The sequence below is a fragment of the Podarcis tiliguerta genome (genome assembly GCF_965153285.1).
Source record: "Podarcis tiliguerta genome assembly, chromosome: 14".
NCBI classification, from domain to species: Eukaryota; Metazoa; Chordata; class Lepidosauria; order Squamata; family Lacertidae; genus Podarcis; species Podarcis tiliguerta.
This window is the reverse complement of record NC_139547.1, coordinates 50,856,759-50,873,836: the sequence shown is the minus strand read 5'-3', so window position 1 is coordinate 50,873,836 and position 17,078 is coordinate 50,856,759. Positions and strand designations below refer to the sequence as shown.

Genomic DNA, 17,078 nt, shown 5'->3' with positions numbered 1-17,078 from the left:
CGCCGATGTGAATGTGTCGGTTTACAAAGTGTTTCTCCGACTCGAGGCTTGCCACTTCCCAAATAGGGGAAGTGTGAAGAGCTTACGTGGAAACTTTGAAGCATCCTCTGGTTCTTGTGCTGTAAATGAGCAGGTTTTGTTTCCTTCTGCTTCATATCTTGTAACCTTTTCTCCGTGAGGCATTAACATATGAAAAAAGATGGTTAAATATTTGTTCGTAAGGCAGAATGAACCCCTAGGCTCCCGTGATCATCTTAATCTCAGATTAAACTGAAGGTTGGGGAAACAATGGTTCAGTCACAAAATACTGTTACGTGTTTTGGAGGGGTCAGTTTGGATGATCCCTGAGGGTCCCTTCCAGGCCTGCTTAGAATCTAGTAGAAGAGGCTGCTGAGCCAGCCAAACCAGTTCCTTTGTTAAGGGACTGGGGTTGCACTAGATTCTATGATTCTATGAACGGCTTTGGCTGGCCAGTTGGGTTCTGCTAGTTACCGTATCCAAAGAGGCTGCTCTATTGCCATGGAGACAAATGCACAGGGCCTTTTCCCACCACTCTTACAGGACACCACATCATCTGAGGATGGAGAGCATGGGCCAAGTGAGAGCTGTGTATGAAAGAGTTGTATCTGTGGGTTTGGATGATGCTGGAAGCTGCAGAGACAGAGACATGCCTTGCTCTGTGTCTGACCCATTTGCCGTGCCAAAGTGACTTCCCTCGGGCAGAAGCCTGGACAGTGTGGATGGAGGTCCTGGGCTGCCCAGATGACTAGATGCTCCTCTCGGCCTCACTGATGGGGTCCAAAGGAAAGCAGAGCATGATGTTTGGCACCAGCTGGGCAGCAGGAGTGGCCAGAATTGCTCCTGAGCCTTTTCTTCTCCCAAAGATGTTCCATGAGGCAACAAAGGTTTAGGATCAGAGTTTTCCTTCTCCTAGATGGGCTCCCTTCCCAGGTGGACGAGAACACCTGCCCCTCACTTCCCTTTACAGCAGTGGGTAATACAGCAGTTGCTAATCCCCTCTACAGAGTGGCTGAGGGGTGCAGGTGGCATTGTGGTCTAAACCTCTTGGGATCAGAAAGTTGGCAGTTCGAATCCCCGTGACGGAGTGAGCTCCTGTTGCTCTGCCCCAGCTCCTGCCAACATAGCAGTTGAAAAGCACACCAGTGCAAGTAGATAAATAGGTACCACTGCAGCGGGAAGGGAAACAGCATTTCTGTGCGCTCTGGTTTCCGTCACGGTATTCTGTTGCACCAGAAGTGGTTTTAGTCCTGCTGGCCACATGACCTGGAAAGCTGTCTGTGGACAAATGCCAGTTCCCTTGGCCTGAAAGCAAGATGAGCGCCACAGCCCCATAGTCGCCTTTGACTGGACTTAACCATCCAGGGGTCCTTTTACCGAGTGGGTAATAATAATAATAGTAACAGTAGTAGTAGCAATAGTAGTAATTGTTTTAATGGTTTTCTAGCCTAGCCCTCCTCCCATAGACTTCAAGTATCTCCTGTGAGTTTTCAGCCATCATTGCCCCATATCAGGCAGTCATCTGTTCTATCTTTCCGTCCACATACTGTACTGAGTTATCCATTATTTCTGCCAGCCTTGCTGCGGTAGGAGAGGAATCTGAATTAAGCCATCTCAGTTAGAGAAACCCAGTGGCGGTTGCATAAAACAAGGGAATCAAAATCCAAATGTCCGGAAGAAAGCAAAATAACTAGGTATTAAAGCAACTAGGCTATTCGCTGCGGGCAAACAGCGGGGAAATATTGGCAGGGATAGAGCTGCATGCTAAAGAATGCCAGGGAGGCTGAGAGGGACCCTTCTGCCTCTTGCCCAGTCACCCAGGTGGGTGGGCAGAGGCCACAGAGGTTGGGGTGCAACTCAGCCTGAGCAGGGATACACAATAAACTGTAGGGAATACATCAGGGTTTTTAAAACAACCTGAAATTATGCAATAATTCCTTTGTAGTAAGGGCTAACAGAAGGGACGTGGGTGGCGCTGTGGTCTAAACCACAGAGTCTAGGGCTTGCTGATCAGAAGGTCGGCAGTTTGAATCCCCATGATGGGTTGAGCTCCCGTTTTTCGGTCCCTGCTCCTGCCCACCTAGCAGTTCAAAAGCATGTCAAAGTGCAAGTAGATAAAAAGGTACCGCTCTGGTGGGAAGGTAAACGGCGTTTCCGTGCGCTGCTCTGGTTTGCCAGAAGCGGCTTAGTCATGCTGGCCACATGATCCGGAAGCTGTCTGCGGACAAACGCCGGCTCCCTCGGCTTATAGAGCGAGATGAGCGCGCAACCCCAGAGTCGTCCGCGACTGGACCTAATGGTCAGGGGTACATTTACCTTTACCTTTACAGTGGTACCTCGGGTTACATGCACTTCAGGTTACATACGCTTCAGGTTACAGACTCCGCTAACCCAGAAATAGTGCTTCCGGTTAAGAACTTTGATTCAGGATGAGAACAGAAATCGTGCTCCGGCGGCACGGCAGCAGCAGGAGGCCCCATTAGCTAAAGTGGTGCTTCAGGTTAAGAACAGCTTCAGGTTAAGTACGGACCTCTTATCAGCCTGTGCAGTGGTTTAGTATGAGCAACTGGCCATAGACACTTCACTGAGTCATATGCAAAGAAATCCAATGTGATCAGCTCCTTTACTCCCTGATTTTCACATTGTTATTGTTATTAACCCCAGTCCTGCTGATAACTTCATCCAGTCCCATTATGGCTGCACTTCAATTACACACAGCCAACCGGACCCCAGCAGTGGGATTGGACAGAGGAGCCTTGGTGCAGCTGCAAATCTTGAAGCACACGTGATAAGATATGGAGCAGCACCTCGCCACATTCATTGTGCTTCCTCCAGTTTCCTGTTGAGTGACGGGTGGGGAGTGCTCGTACTTCCTCAGAGCCCCAAGAGAGCAGCTGGGACCATTGCAACAGAAATTCGCCAGAACTAGGCATCCCCTTAGAGCAGTGGTGGCCGGACTTGTCCCTCCGGCTGTTTTGGGACTGCAATTCCCATCATCCCTGACCACTGGTCCTGTTGGCTAGGGATGATGGGAGTTGTGGCCCGAAGGCAGCTGGGGGGCCAGGTTTGGCCACTACTGCCTTAGAGGCATGCTCTGCAATGGAGACACATCTGGGCCCAGATGTGGAAGGGGCAGCAGCTGGAAATTGCTGCTATGCCATCCAACAGGTGAAGGCAGGGGGGTTGTGGCTCTTTGCTTCCCTTCCGCCTCCTCTGGGGCCTGCAGAAGGAGGCGGCCGCAGAGTGGACTGGACCATTTCAGATGGTGTAAAAAGGATGGCATTTTTGAAGAGTTTCCCCAGGCTAAGGAGGAGCCCTCTGTCAGCTTCAGGCACAAAGACTTGCATGTTTCCGCAGGCATTTTATGAGGAATTTTCGTTGTTCGTATCTTTGCATGCTTTTATTTTTTGCTTCAAATTTTAGGCACCCTCATTTTAAAAAGTTCACAGTTCAGTATATAAAGGCCTTCAAACAATAAACCAATTGGCTGGTAAAAAAAAGAAAGAAAAGAAAAAGAAATTTGCCAGAACTGCTGTTCAGCCACCCCAGGTCCTCAATACATACTGCTCAGGATTGCGCCCCGGGGAGATCACTCAGATAATTTGGGCCCTTTAAAATCCATCTGAAATACTGGTCATCTTCACTTTTCAAGGCTTTTTCCATTTTGGCTGGTTTAACAAGGCTGCATTTTTATCCAGGACGAAGATTTCTGTGTTTCCTGAAAGCAGATCCATTTATTTCTGCTTGCCATTTTTATCAGACCTTTCCTCCCAGGAGTCCACAATGCCTTACAAGGTCCACCTCCGATTTCATCTTCACAAGAACCCTGCTCCTAGTTCACCTAGCGAGCTTCACAGCCAAGTGGGAATCAGTGGCGTAGCGTGGGTTGTCAGCACCCGGGGCAAGGCAAGTACCGTATTTTTTGCTCTATAAGACTCACTTTTTCCCTCCTAAAAAGTAAGGGGAAATGTGTATGCGTCTTATGGAGCGAATGCAGGCTGCGCAGCTATCCCAGAAGCCATAACAGCAAGAGGGATTGCTGCTTTCACTGCGCAGTGATCCCTCTTGCTGTTCTGGCTTCTGAGATTCAGAATATTTTTTTTCTTGCTTTCCTCCTCCAAAAACTAGGTGCGTCTTGTGGTCTGGTGCGTCTTATAGAGCGAAAAATACGGTAATTTGCGCCCCCTAACCCGTGGATTTGTGCCCCCTAACCCTAACCCCCAGATGTTGCGCCCAGTGCGGCCGGCACCCCCTGCACCCCCCACGCTACGCCACTGGTAGGAATTTGAACCCAGATCTCCCTGGTATCGAACTGGCACTGCGACACCACAGATAGGCTTGGGTTGGCCAGCGTGGTGTAGTTGTTAGAGTGTCAGACCAGGGTTCAAATCCTCCGCTTGGCCACGAAGCTCTCACTGGGTGACCCTGGGGTTCAGTCACTGCCTTTCAGCCTAACCTACCTCACAGGGTTGTTGTGTGTATTCAGTGAGGAGGAGGAGGAGGAAGAAGAAAAGTTTGGATTTGATATCCCGCCTTTCACTCCCCTTCAGGAGTCTCAAAGCGGCTAACATTCTCCTTTCCCTTCCTCCCCCGCAACAAACACTCTGTGAGGTGAGTGGGGCTGAGAGACGTCAGAAAAGTGTGACTGGCCCAAGGTCACCCAGCAGCTGCATGTGGAGGAGCAGAGACGCGAACCCGGTTCCCCAGATTACGAGTCTACCGCTCTTAACCACTACACCACACTGGCTCTCCAAGGAGGAGAACCGTGCATGCCACGTTGCACTCCTTGAATAAAAAGATGGGATAGAAATGCTTCATGGTTGAGTGCGGACTTGATTTAATAATAATAATAATAATAATAATAATAATAATAATAATAATAATAAAATTTGTTTATATCCCACCCTCCCCAGCTGAAGCCGGGCTCAGAGCGGCTAACAACAATAAAAGTAACACAGCATTCTAAAATCAATTCATTCTATAATCAATTCAAATCAAAGTAATGGCAACCATTGGGCTAGAGTTCTATGAGGATTACAGAAAGAGGGGGTCAGACTGTGCCTTGGCCAAAGGCCTGGTGGAACAGCTCTGTCTTGCAGGCCCTGCAGAAAGATGTCAAGTCCCGCAGGGCCCTAGTCTCTTGTGACAGAGCGTTCCACCAGATCGGGGCCACAGCCAAAAAAGCCCTGGCTCTGGTTGAGGCCAGCCTAACCTCTCTGTGGCCCGGGACCTCCAAGATGTTTTTGTCTGAAGACCGTAAGGTCCTCCGTGGGGCATACCAGGAGAGGCAGTCCCGTAGGTACGAGGGTCCTCGGCTGCATAGGGCTTTAAAGGTTAAAACCAGCACATTTCTATGTGCTTTGCATTCAAATGAATTGCAAAGCGGCTTACAAAAATAAATAACAATAACATCATAGAATTGTAGAATTGGAAGCGGCCCCAAGGGTCATCTAGTCCAACCCCCTGCAATGCAGGAATATGCAGCTGTCCCAGGCAGAGATCGAACCTGCAACCTTGGCGTTATCAGCACCATGCCCCAAGTAATTCACAAATACGGCATAAAACATATGGACTCATTAACAAATTGTCAGTAAAACAATTACAATCTAAAAATGCTATTAACAAAACAACTAAAAGAAAGAAAGCCAAACAGCACAATTACAACAAAAGCCACATTAGCGTATTAACAAAGCACTACGGCATTCATAATCTATAAAACAATATTAACAACATCAACAAAACAACAGCCAAAAAATAAACTAAGCACTGCTGAATTCACGCACACTCCCCACATTCCCATGACTCACAATCTTCCACTCTGTTCAGCTCATTAAAATGCACATACACATAATGTCCGCGGCAGCAGCTCTCTTCTGAAGGTGGGGCAGCGCAGGTGAAAACCCCCCCACACACACACACCCAGTGGAAAACAGTCTCTCTCCCCTCACAGTTCTTCCTCTGGAAACAGTTGCCTTATGGAGGCTCCTCAGATTGGAGGGTCAGCCAAGGCAGGTGGGAAAAGCCATTGCCTGATGGCTAGCATAAGGTCTTGCTCCCCTCACCCAGATCTCCCAGATTGCCATCGGATACCCTAACCACTGTACCATGCTGTCCCACACTGGCATGTCTCCTACTGACAATTCTCACCTTGTTACTGATCACAGGCAGTGCCGGATTTATGAGCCAAACAAGCCAGAGCTTAGGGCCCCACTCTCTTGGGGGCCCCCAAAAAAATAAAGGGAAAAAACCCCTAGATGTACATTTTCAAAATATAAGATTAAAATAAAATAAAAGAACCTGCAGTGTGTATATACTTCTTCTTGTGGAAGACAGGAGTGCCTGGCGTGCTCTGGTCCATGGGGTCACAAAGAGTCGGACACAACTAAATGACTAAACAACAAATACTTCTTCTTAATTATATTTCAGTTCAACAATTACTTTGATAAAATACATGTTTTGTTATGTGCAAATGGCTTTAGATACCTATTAGGTCCATAAATTACCATATAGCATATATTCAACACAAAAAAGTGACAATTTGTTGTTGACAAAGGACAGCTGGACATAGAAAGGGCCCCATTACCTTCAGGAGCTTAGGGCCTCATCAAACCTAAATCTGGCCCTGATCCCAGGCAGAGGAACTGGAGTGCATGTGATGAAAGATGGTAGTGAAAGAAGCCTTTCCTGAAAAGTAGAAGGACCCCAAAGTGTTAACCCAGTTACTGCAGAAGTGTGTCCACATGACACTTCTTGTTTGTGTTTTATGCTTGAAGTTTCAGTGCCTCTGCCCATCTCCTCTTCCACAATGACTTCATTAGCAGCAAGCTGCTAATTAAATTCCATATTTATGATTGGAAAATAAAACCATTGGACCCTTTGAAAATAGATTTTTACGACTCTGAGCTGTGGCAGCTGACTCAGCAATTAAGGATGCGCAAAGCTGGAAACTTAAAGGCTTCCATGAGGAAGATAAACAGAATGAGAAATGACAGACGGAAAGGCTTGTCGGAAATCCCACCTCATTTCTGGGCTGTGTTAATTTTTCAGTCAAAAACAAAAACTCAAAAGCGTCGTGTTGCGGGCGAGCTTTCCTCAACACCCTGTGTGGCTCAAGAGATCAATATCAGCCGCTTCTACGGAGGGCTTTTAGGGGTAGCCGTATATTGCTATTCTAAGCCAGCACAAAAAACCCCTACAGAACGTGATACCGGACAGGACATTCAGCCTATTGAGAATCTTGCACTGTTTGCAGGGAAAGGGCAGGTTTCTAGACCTCATGATTGCAACAATATGCAAACAAGTGTGGGGGTGATATCTGCTGTAATCTCAGAAGATGGATAAGATTTCTGGAGGTTGTAGGCAGCACCTCTGTATCCTCCTTCATTGTGTGCTCTTCCTCCTGATTAGCAAAGCCAAAATAATTATGCAAAACCATTGTCAGTAATAAAAAAACCCACTGGTGTCAGTGAAGTTACTTCTTCATTCAAAGAAACCAAAACAGTGCAGGCCTAGTGATGCTACCAACTCCTCTCAGTAGCTCTTGCCTCAAGGAGGCAGCTGCGAGGACTGAAGGTCTTCCCACAGTCCCCTCCTCTCCAGGGTTTCTTTCCAAGCAATCTGAGACTTTGTCTATGCACAACCAATCTCTCTTCTGCTCTTTTCATGTGTCTGTTGGTTCTGGGAGATCAGGGGGGAGGAGAGCTGGTCACAGCAGGAAGGGAAGATTCCCCGGCTTCTCCAGCAGTCTGCCTCCACTCTGCTTCTTGGCCCCACTCCTCACCAGCCTTCGCTTCTGCCTCTGAATCTGGACTGCTCTCTGCCCCAGCCTCTTCCAGCTCACTCAGCTCTGTTGCCTCTTTGGATTATTATTATTATTACTTATACCCCGCCAATCTGACTGGGCCTCTCCAGCCACTCTGGGCGGCTCCCAACAGAATATTAACACGATAAAACATCAAACATTAAAAACTTCCCTAAACAGGGCTGCCTTCAGATGTCTTCTAAAAGTCATATAGTTGTTTTTTTCTATGACATCTGACGTGAGGGTTTTCCACAGAACAGGCACCACTACTGAGAAGACCTTCTGCCTGGTAACCTGTAACCTCACTTCTCACAGTAAGGGAACCACCAGAAGGCCCTCAGAGCTGGATCTCAGTGTCTGGACTGAACGATGGAGGTGGAGACGCTCCTTCAGGCCGTTTAGAGCTTTGAATTCAACACTTTGAATTGTGCTCAGAAATGTACTGGGAGCTACTGTAGGTCTTTCATGACTGGTGCCATATGGTCTTGGCAGCCACTCCCAGTCACCAGTCTGGCTGCCGCATTCTGGATTAGTTGTAGTTTCCGGGCCACCTTCAAAGGTAGCCCCATGTAGAGCACATTGTAATAGTACAACAGGGAGATAACTAGAGCATGCACCACTCTGGCAAGACAGTCTGTGGGCAAATAGGGTCTCAGCCTGCGTACCAGATGGAGCTGCTAGACAGCTGCCCTGGACACAGCTTCCGACACCGCCTCCTCCCAGCCTTCTCTCTCTGATCACTCATCGTCATCCCACCACCAGTCCCCTGACTCTGAGCCTTCTTCCCCTGGGGGTTCCTTTGGGGGTTCCCCAGATGGTTCCCCCCTCCACTCTCTGCATCCAGCCAGTCCATGGCAGCCGTATACAAAGGCAGAATCAATTATGCAAAATAAGAGGAAAATGTGGACGTCAGCTTAATTTGTAGGAACTGAGCTTTCCATAGCACCAGTAGCATAGTGGTAAATTCAGAAGCACAGAGTCCCTTCACAGCCACCGTGAAGCCACACATCCCCCTAAGATTATACAATAATCATAATAAGGGGTGCATTGCAGTGATCGGTGCAGATCTTTTTGTGTTCCCTTTCTACTGTTTTCTATGCATTTCCATGGGCAAATGATTTTGGTGTGCTCCAATATCTTATCCCAGAGTGACTTAGGTTGTCTTTTCCTTGAAGTTCCATTGCATGTAAGAGAACCTGCACACCGTTCTCTTGAAACTGAAGCACTTTGTGTTTCTAAACGCTTAGCTTCAGAACATATTGTGGACTCTCCTTGCTTGGGGGTTTTTAAACAGAGGTTGGATGGACGTCAGTCATGGAATGCTTCATCTGAGATTCCTGGGGTTGCAAGGGGTTGAACTTCACAATTCTATGATTCTATATAGTACAACTCCTTGACGTTCTTCCTTTGTGACTTCTCCAGAGTGATCCTAGGAGCCCATCCTCAATGTCTGGCTCCAGTCACACCTTCTCAGTGGCTAAAAGGCTCTCCTTACAGTCTGATTGGCCAGTTCAGGGATCCTGGAGACAGAGACCCTGCTGCAGAAATAGAATTGGGTCTTCAATCCCTCCACCCCCCCCCCAATCCTGAACTACAACACCTCTGCTTAGCACAGAATTTGGATTATTTTTGCACAGTTTCGGGGGTAGTTTGTTTCATTACCACACAGAATCCATGCTTGCAATTTCTCATTATGGAGGATAGGATGGTTCTTCTTTGTCCCTAACTACAATTCTATGATTCTGTGGTTTTGTGAAAATGGCTAAAATGGAGGCAAAGCTTATGAGTTTCATGAAGGGCACTCCAAATGATCAAGCACCAATTCCTGAACATTTAGACAGCGGTACTTTGCTTTCTTGCTGTCTCAGTGGTGATGGGTGAATTTGTCAATTTCCATTCTATCAGATTCTCCTTTTTCCAAACCTAAAAATATCCACATTTCTGCAGCAATTTGCCATGAAAAAAAGAAATCTAGCAAACATTCACGAGTGTTTTCATGTAACTTTCTCCTAATAAACACATTTTTGCATGCCGTTTTGACTAAGATACACATTTTTGCAATGCAACTTTCCCTAAACTGATGCAATTTTTTATGCTACTTTCTTTAAGGTGTGTACAATTTCCCCTAATCTCTGTATTTTTGTAGACAGCTCTTGGAAAACTGCATTGCACCATTCAGAGAACTGTGGATTTCAAATGATGGCCGTGCTTCAGTTTGTGTGTTGCTTTAGTAGTTTTGAAACAAATAGTTTTGCCTTTAAATGCAAACTGAATCAAATTCCTCCCCATCGCACACCTCAGACAAATATCGGGTGAGGGGGTGTGCAGTTGATGGTCTGGGGGTCAATCTTCCAGGTGCTGCTCCCCCCCCCCCATTAAACCCCCTCTCTAGGTGGCAAGGACGCTTTCTGGCTCCCAGATAAAACTTCCTTTCTGGTTTTCCCCTTGTAAGAGGAACCACGCTGCATTGCTGCAAGCTTCTCTCTGCCTCTAAACAGAGAAGAAGGGGGAAGCAAGGCTGGCCCCTGCCCCCCCCCCACCCCATGCTAAATATAGGCACCAGGTTTGCAAAGGCCAGCAATGGGTGGGTGGCTGGTTCCGGAAGCACGTTGCACCGTTCCACAGCAGCGACGCTTTCAGGGGTGCAAGCAGAGCAAGAGGAAGGAGGCCAAGATGGTGGGTCAAAACAAGAGTGGTTCTGCCACTGAGCGGCGGAACAAGGTGCTGGTTTGAAAAGCTCCGAAAGCGAAGCCTTTCTCTTGGACTGCTCTCCGGCAACGAGAAGTGTCTTCCTGCAAGGTTCTAAGGTAGGCTTTTAAATTGGCTCAGCTCCTACGTGGGATCCTGCAGAATCTCTGGAACTTCAGGGGAGGAGTCTGGCTGCCTCTTCTCCCTGCCCTTCCAGATGCTGTCGGACTCCAATTCCCAGCAGCCTCAGCACCCCAGCATGGCCAATGGTCAAGGGTGATGAGAGAACACCCAGCCTCACATCCCGGTCTCTGCAGGACCTACAGGTGTTCAGCATCTACAGGAATGTCTCGTGACACATTCGCTGACTTATTTTGTGACACTGCCCAAAATCGATGGGCACCCTTTGAGGGCCCTCCTCTGTTGTCTGAAGTTAGGTGGGTGGTGAACATGGAGGGAGAACCTCTCTCCTGATGGTGCCCCATCCATGCAATGTCCTCCGCAGAGGAGGAGGGATGTGGGAGGAAATTTGAGCCAGTTCTCAGTTCAAGCCGAATTTAGCAAAGTCGCTTCTCAAAGCAATAGGGAAACTGAAGCCCCACCGTCCCTCAAAATTCGCACTCATCCGAAATTTTCTGTGCTGTTCTCCAACCCAAGGATGTTTAGAAAAATGCATGTATTAGAGGGAGGTGTGCATATATATATATCAGCAAGAATGCATTATATTAGGAGAAATTGCTTTAATGTGTGGACTAGTAATCCCCAAAAAATGTTCATTTGCAGAAATTTGCACTAAAACGCTGAAGAATTTTCATGATAATTTCCCCCCATTTTTAAAAACAAAGTAAACCACTTGGGGAGGTTGGGAATAAATAACCCCAAAAAGGACCCTCTGGGTGTATGAAGTTTATACTCTGTGCGCACAATTGTGCTTTTTCAAGGTTCTTTCCACAATGTTGTTGAATGTACGTAGGACATGGAACCAGCGGGCATTATCCTGCTCTCTAACCACCCCCCTCCAAGAAAAATCCATGCATACACACACACATTCAGTCCAACCCAATATAGTACTGTGGTACCTCGGGTTACAAGCACTTCAGGTTACAGACTCCACTAACCTGGAAGTAGTACCTCGGTTAAGAACTTTGCCCCAGGATGAGAACAGAAATCACACGGCGGCAGCGGGAGGCCCCATTACCTAAAGTGGTACCTCAGGTTAAGAACAGTTTCAGGTTAAGAACGGACCTCTGGAACGAATTAAGTTCGTAACCAGAGGTACCACTGTAAAAGGTAAAGGGACCCCTGACCATTACGTCCAGTCGTGAACGACTCTGGGGTTGCGGCGCTCATCTCGCTCTATAGGCCGAGGGAGCCGGCGTACAGCTTCTGGGTCATGTGGCCAGCATGACTAAGACGCTTCTGGCGAACCAGAGCAGCGCACGGAAACGCCATTCACCTTCCCGCCAGAGTGGTACCTATTTATCTACTTGCACTTTGACGTGCTTTCAAACTGCTAGGTGGGCAGGAGCAGGGACCGAGCGACGGGAGCTCACCCCATCGCAGGGATTCAAACTGCCAACCTTCTGATCAGCAAGTCCTAGGCTCTGTGGTTTAACCCACAGTGCCACCCACGTCCCTCACTGTACCTGCAAATTATAGTGTCACTTGAGGATTTAATTTGGTCTGCAAAGTGACCCCCCTGATTTGCACTTCCTGTGTATGCAACATGCATTTAGAGTACATTTAAAGCAGAGGGCTCTCCTCCAAAGAATTGTGGGAACTGTAGTTTACTCCCGCAGAACTACAATTCCCAACACAACAAACTACAGTTCTCAGGATTCTTTGGGTGGGGAGCAACACATTTTAAACGTGTGGTGCCACAGTCACCCTTCAGTTTGCACACCTCTTTTAATTTTGAAGTACAATCCTCGGCTGAAAAGTTGCAATCGTTTTTTGCAAATTTCAGGACGAAATTGTTTGCCAAAAATGTAAAATTCTGTGTGATTTATTTTTTTTAATTGAAATTCTCTGAAGCAGAAATGGGTATGGGGTGGACTTAGGAAGAAACTCTTGAAAATTACACAGACCCCAGATAGGCAGATCCATCCCGCTTTCTGTGCTGCCCTCCCGCAAAACCAAGGTCAGGCGCCAATCAGCCCCAAAGATGAACCTGACCATCCTGACAATTTGGCCCAAAGTCAGGACAGGGAAAGAAACCAAGCGCTGCAGCTGCTTGCTTTTGTTTGACCGTCTTTGCAGCAAGAGGGCTGGGGAAATGGCAACAGAGGATGTCCTGGAGGCCAATGCAGTGTTCAAAACAGCAAAAAAAGTCCAGCTCCTTGGAAGCGTTTGCCTTCTGTTGCCTCCATAACCATTGTCCTCCGCCCCCCTCATCATTATGCGTAACAACACGGAGGGTGTGTAGATTAAAGCCTTTATTAAATGCCAAGCTTTCATCTCCTTTCTCGCGACTTCTGAAATCCCTTTAAATAGATGCACTAAATTCCTGTGGTAAATTATTAAAATTATTGTGCCATTACTTTGATTTGCATGCTCTGAGCTAACACTAATCCTGAGGACGCCAAGATCCATCTCAGGACCCTCGTTCTCTTTTAATTTCCACCCTCGTTTTTTTGTGTTTGTGTTTTCTCTTGATTCCTCCTCCCTTGGCCCACCCCACCCACAGAGTCTGATTCCCGATTCTTTCTGTTTCCCCCAATCCTTTTACATTTGGATGCTCAAAGCTCCTTGTTTCAAGCAGGATGAATCTCAGGGGGGCAGGAATGTGCCTCAAAGCAGCATCAAAGTCTACCATCCCTGACCTGTGCACATATATCCATCCCTTGGGAATCTCTCCCTGACCCCACTTCTCCATGCCACTCTGAATGGCTTTTGCCCGGCTGGCATTTGCCCTTGGACTTTGTTAGCGCATCTTCCTTGAACAGGTGGAGGATGGAGAGATGCATGTGCAAAAACCTCTGGCTTCTATGTGGCTGGAATGCAGCTCACTGCACAGAGGAAACTGCGCACAGGTGCGCATCACATCCAAGACTCTGCCCACTTTTGCTAACGGTTGGCATCCATTGGGAATTGTGCATCTTTGCGGGTGAAGTCAAACCACTGGAAGGTTGCAGCACCTGCTGTGGCTGTAGAGACCGACATGGGAGAGACATGTTTAGTTGCAGCTGGGGCAGATGCACAACAGCGTTTCTTCTCTCCATGCTCCTCCCAGCAATTGTTCCTCCCAGTACGTTTCCAAGCACAATTAAAAGTGTTGGTTTTGACCTTCAAAGCCCTAAACAGCCTTGGCCCAGTATACTTGAAGGAGCATCTCCACCTCCATCGTTCAGCCCAGACACTGAGGTCCAGCTCTAAGGGCCTTCTGGTGGTTCCCTCATTGCGAGAAGCAAAGCTACAGGGAACCAGGCAGAGGGCCTTCTCGGTGGTGGTACCCGCCCTGTGGAACGCCTTCCCATCCAATGTCAAGGAAATAAACAGCTATCTGACTTTTAGAAGACATCTGAAGGCAGCTCTGTTTAGGGAAGTTTTTGATGTTTGATATTTTATTCTGCTTTTAATACTGTTGGGAGCCACCCAGAGTGGCTAGGGCAGGCATAGGCAAACTCGGCCCTCCAGATGTTTTGAGACTACAATTCCCATCATCCCTGTTAGCTAGGGATGATGGGAGCTGTAGTCCCAAAACAGCTGTAGGGCCGAGTTTGCCTATGCCTGGGCTATGGGAACCCAGATGGGTGGGATATTAATTATTATTATTATTATTATTATTATTATTATTATTATTATTCCTCTGGTCATTGCTATGGATGCACAGCCTGATTGTCTATCTCCAGGCATGTAGTCGTCTGCATGGCAGGGCTAGTGCTCCCAGCCTTCATTCACATCATGTCTGCAGACATCTTTGTAACACAGAGTTGGTCTGCCAACTGGCCTGGTGCCGGACGCCAGTTCCCCCTAGAGCACATCCTTGGGGATGCTGCCATCTTCCATTCTGTGGACATGACCAAGCCAGTGTAGACGTCGCTGAGACAGGAGTGCGAACATGCTGGGAATGTGGGCTTGAGAGAGCACATCTTTGTTTGAGGCGCTCTCCTTCCATGTGATACCCAAAATCTTCCTGACGCAGCGCACGCGGAAGTCATTGAGTTGCCCATGACTCCCTACCTTAAAGCAGTGCGCTCAATACACAAGCCTGGTAGACCTTCATCATGGTTTGGGTCATTAGCGTCACATCCTCCCAGGCCTTTTTGGTGAGGTGAGCCATTGCCGTAGCTGCCTTGCAAATCCACTTGTCCAGCTCAGCATCGATGGAGAGGTTGCCGGTTATGGTGGAACCCAGGTGGACAAAATTGTCTACCACCTCAAGCATTGCCAGTGATGACTTGAGGAGTTTGAGCAGCTTCCTGACCCAGGATGAGCCTCTGTAGATCTTCCTTGGAGTGCGCTTTCAAGGCTACCTCATCTGCAAGCAACATCTCTCGGATAAGGATCTGCCACACTTTTGTCTTGGCGTGAAGGCGTGCCAGGTTGAATGGACCCCTGTCAATCCTCAAATCAAAGCATGCGCTGCCTTCAGTCAAGCTGAAGGCATATGAGACCACCAGAGAGACAAAGATGCCAGAGTTGGGGCTGGAATACAGCCCTGTTTCACAGCACTCTTTCTTTCTTTTTCTTTTTAAAATAATTTTTATTTGGTTTTACAAGCGTAAAGTTAGAACAACACGAAATAGACATCCACATTTAGAAATTTCTCTGAATCTCTAGACTTCCTCCTATCCCCTTCATGGGTCTTATTGTCAATGTTTTCAACTGCACATTATTTCATATTCCATATTTTGTATCTGTCCATATTGTCCATAATAACTGTTACATTACAAGTGTTATTGAAATCCTGCTAATGTTTCCATCTGCTCACAGTGGTCTCCTAAATAAGTTATATTTTCCCCCATTCTTTCTTAAAGCTTGGTTCCTGAGCTTTCCGGGCAGTTTTGCCATTTCAGCATAGTCCATCAGCTTAGTTTGCCATTCCTCTCTGGTCTGGACTTTGGGTTCTTTCCATCTCTAGGCGAGTAAGATCTGTGCAGCTGTTGCTGCGTACATAAAAAGTCTTTTCTGGTCCTTCGGGATATCGGTACCTACAATTCCTAATAAAAAAGCCTCTGATTTTTTAAAATAAAAGTTATTTTGAACATTTTTTTCAAATGTCCGGCCCCCACAAGGTCTGAGGGACAGTGGACCGGCCCCCTGCTGAAAAGGTTTTCTGACCCCTGGCTTAGGGGCTGCATCCCACCCCAATCCAAGGTTCAGAGAGCAGTGAAAACAGACATTTAGGGCTTTAGAAACCAACAGCTTGAACTGGCAACCAACACAGCTGTTTTAAAGCAGGAGTCATATTAAATCTTAAACAGATCTAATCAGTGGAACTTTCCGTGTCATCTTCCAGGACAGCCTCGCGCATTGCCATAATCCAGGCTGGAGGTCACCAGAGCGTGGAGGACAGTGGCCAGGTCATCGGTGCGCAAAAAGGGGCCACAGCTGTCCAGCCAGTAGCAGTTGGGGGGAACGTTGCCCACAGACCAATTGCAGACACCTCTGGGTGCAGGTCCTCCCTTGAAGAACCCTGTGTGCATGTGAGCGGACACTGCTTGCTGATGCTCTCAAGATTGTGCATGTGTGAACTGGTGTTGAGCCCATGAGCACCCACCTGCATTGACCATACAGTGCAAATTACTAGATGTTACTCTGTTGAACTCAGGTTCACCCCTAAAGCCAAGGCCACTCCCCATATCATGTGTTTGCTGCAGTGTGTTTCTGAAACTGCTGGAAGCCACAATTGCTCTTGTGTTCAGAATCCTCCTTGCTGGTTTAGCCCTGGGGCATCTGCTTGGCTGCTGTGAGAACAGGATGGTGGACTAAATGGGCCTGATCCTGCAGGCTCTTCTGATGTTCTTATCATAGCTGTCAACGTTTCCCTTTTTTAAAGAGAAATTCCCTTATTTCGAATAGGATTCCTCGCAAGAAAAGGGAAAAGTTGTCAGCTGTGGTTCTTATAATGAATTAGGAGGGAATTATATACCGTATTTTTCGCTCCATAGGACGCACTTTTTCCCCTCCAAAAATGAAGGGGAATGCGTGTGCGTCCTATGGGGCGAATGCAGGCTTTCGCTGAAGCCAGGAGAGTGAGAGGGGTTGGTGCGCACCGACCCCTCTCGCTCTCCAGACTTCAGGAGAACCGCAGCGCCAGCCCCGCAAGCTCCGGGGACAGCTGGGAGGCGCAGCGCGTCTTCCCGCTGTCCCCGGACCTGGTCTGAAGGCAGGTGGTGGGGAGAAGAGCACTTCTCCCCGCTGCTGGCCCCACAAGCGCCTGGGGGGGGAAATAATTTTTTTTCTTTATTTCCCCCCCAAAAAACTTGGTGCGTCCTATGGGCCGGTGCGTCCTATGGAGCGAAAAATACGGTAGTTTTGTGGACTACAGTGGTACCTTGGTTCTCAAACTTACTCCATTCTGGGAGTCAGTTCAACTCCTGAAACTATTCGAAAACCAAGGTGCGGC

The 17,078-nt window shown here is 47.8% G+C and overlaps 1 protein-coding gene across 5 annotated transcripts in view; it reads left to right on the top strand.

Annotated features, from left to right (window-relative positions):
* CARD11 (caspase recruitment domain family member 11) overlaps window positions 1–17,078 on the top strand; it is a 324,316-nt gene that overhangs the window by 14,532 nt on the left and 292,706 nt on the right. The window contains exon 1 of one of the 5 annotated variants that reach the window (XM_083413346.1): window positions 10,443–10,626. The exons of 3 other annotated variants lie outside the window; for them this stretch is intronic. The gene's annotated coding sequence lies outside the window, so the exon portion shown is untranslated. Of the gene's footprint in view, window positions 1–10,442; window positions 10,627–17,078 lie in introns of those variants that run through there. One more of the 5 variants, XM_083413350.1, reaches the window with a different exon arrangement.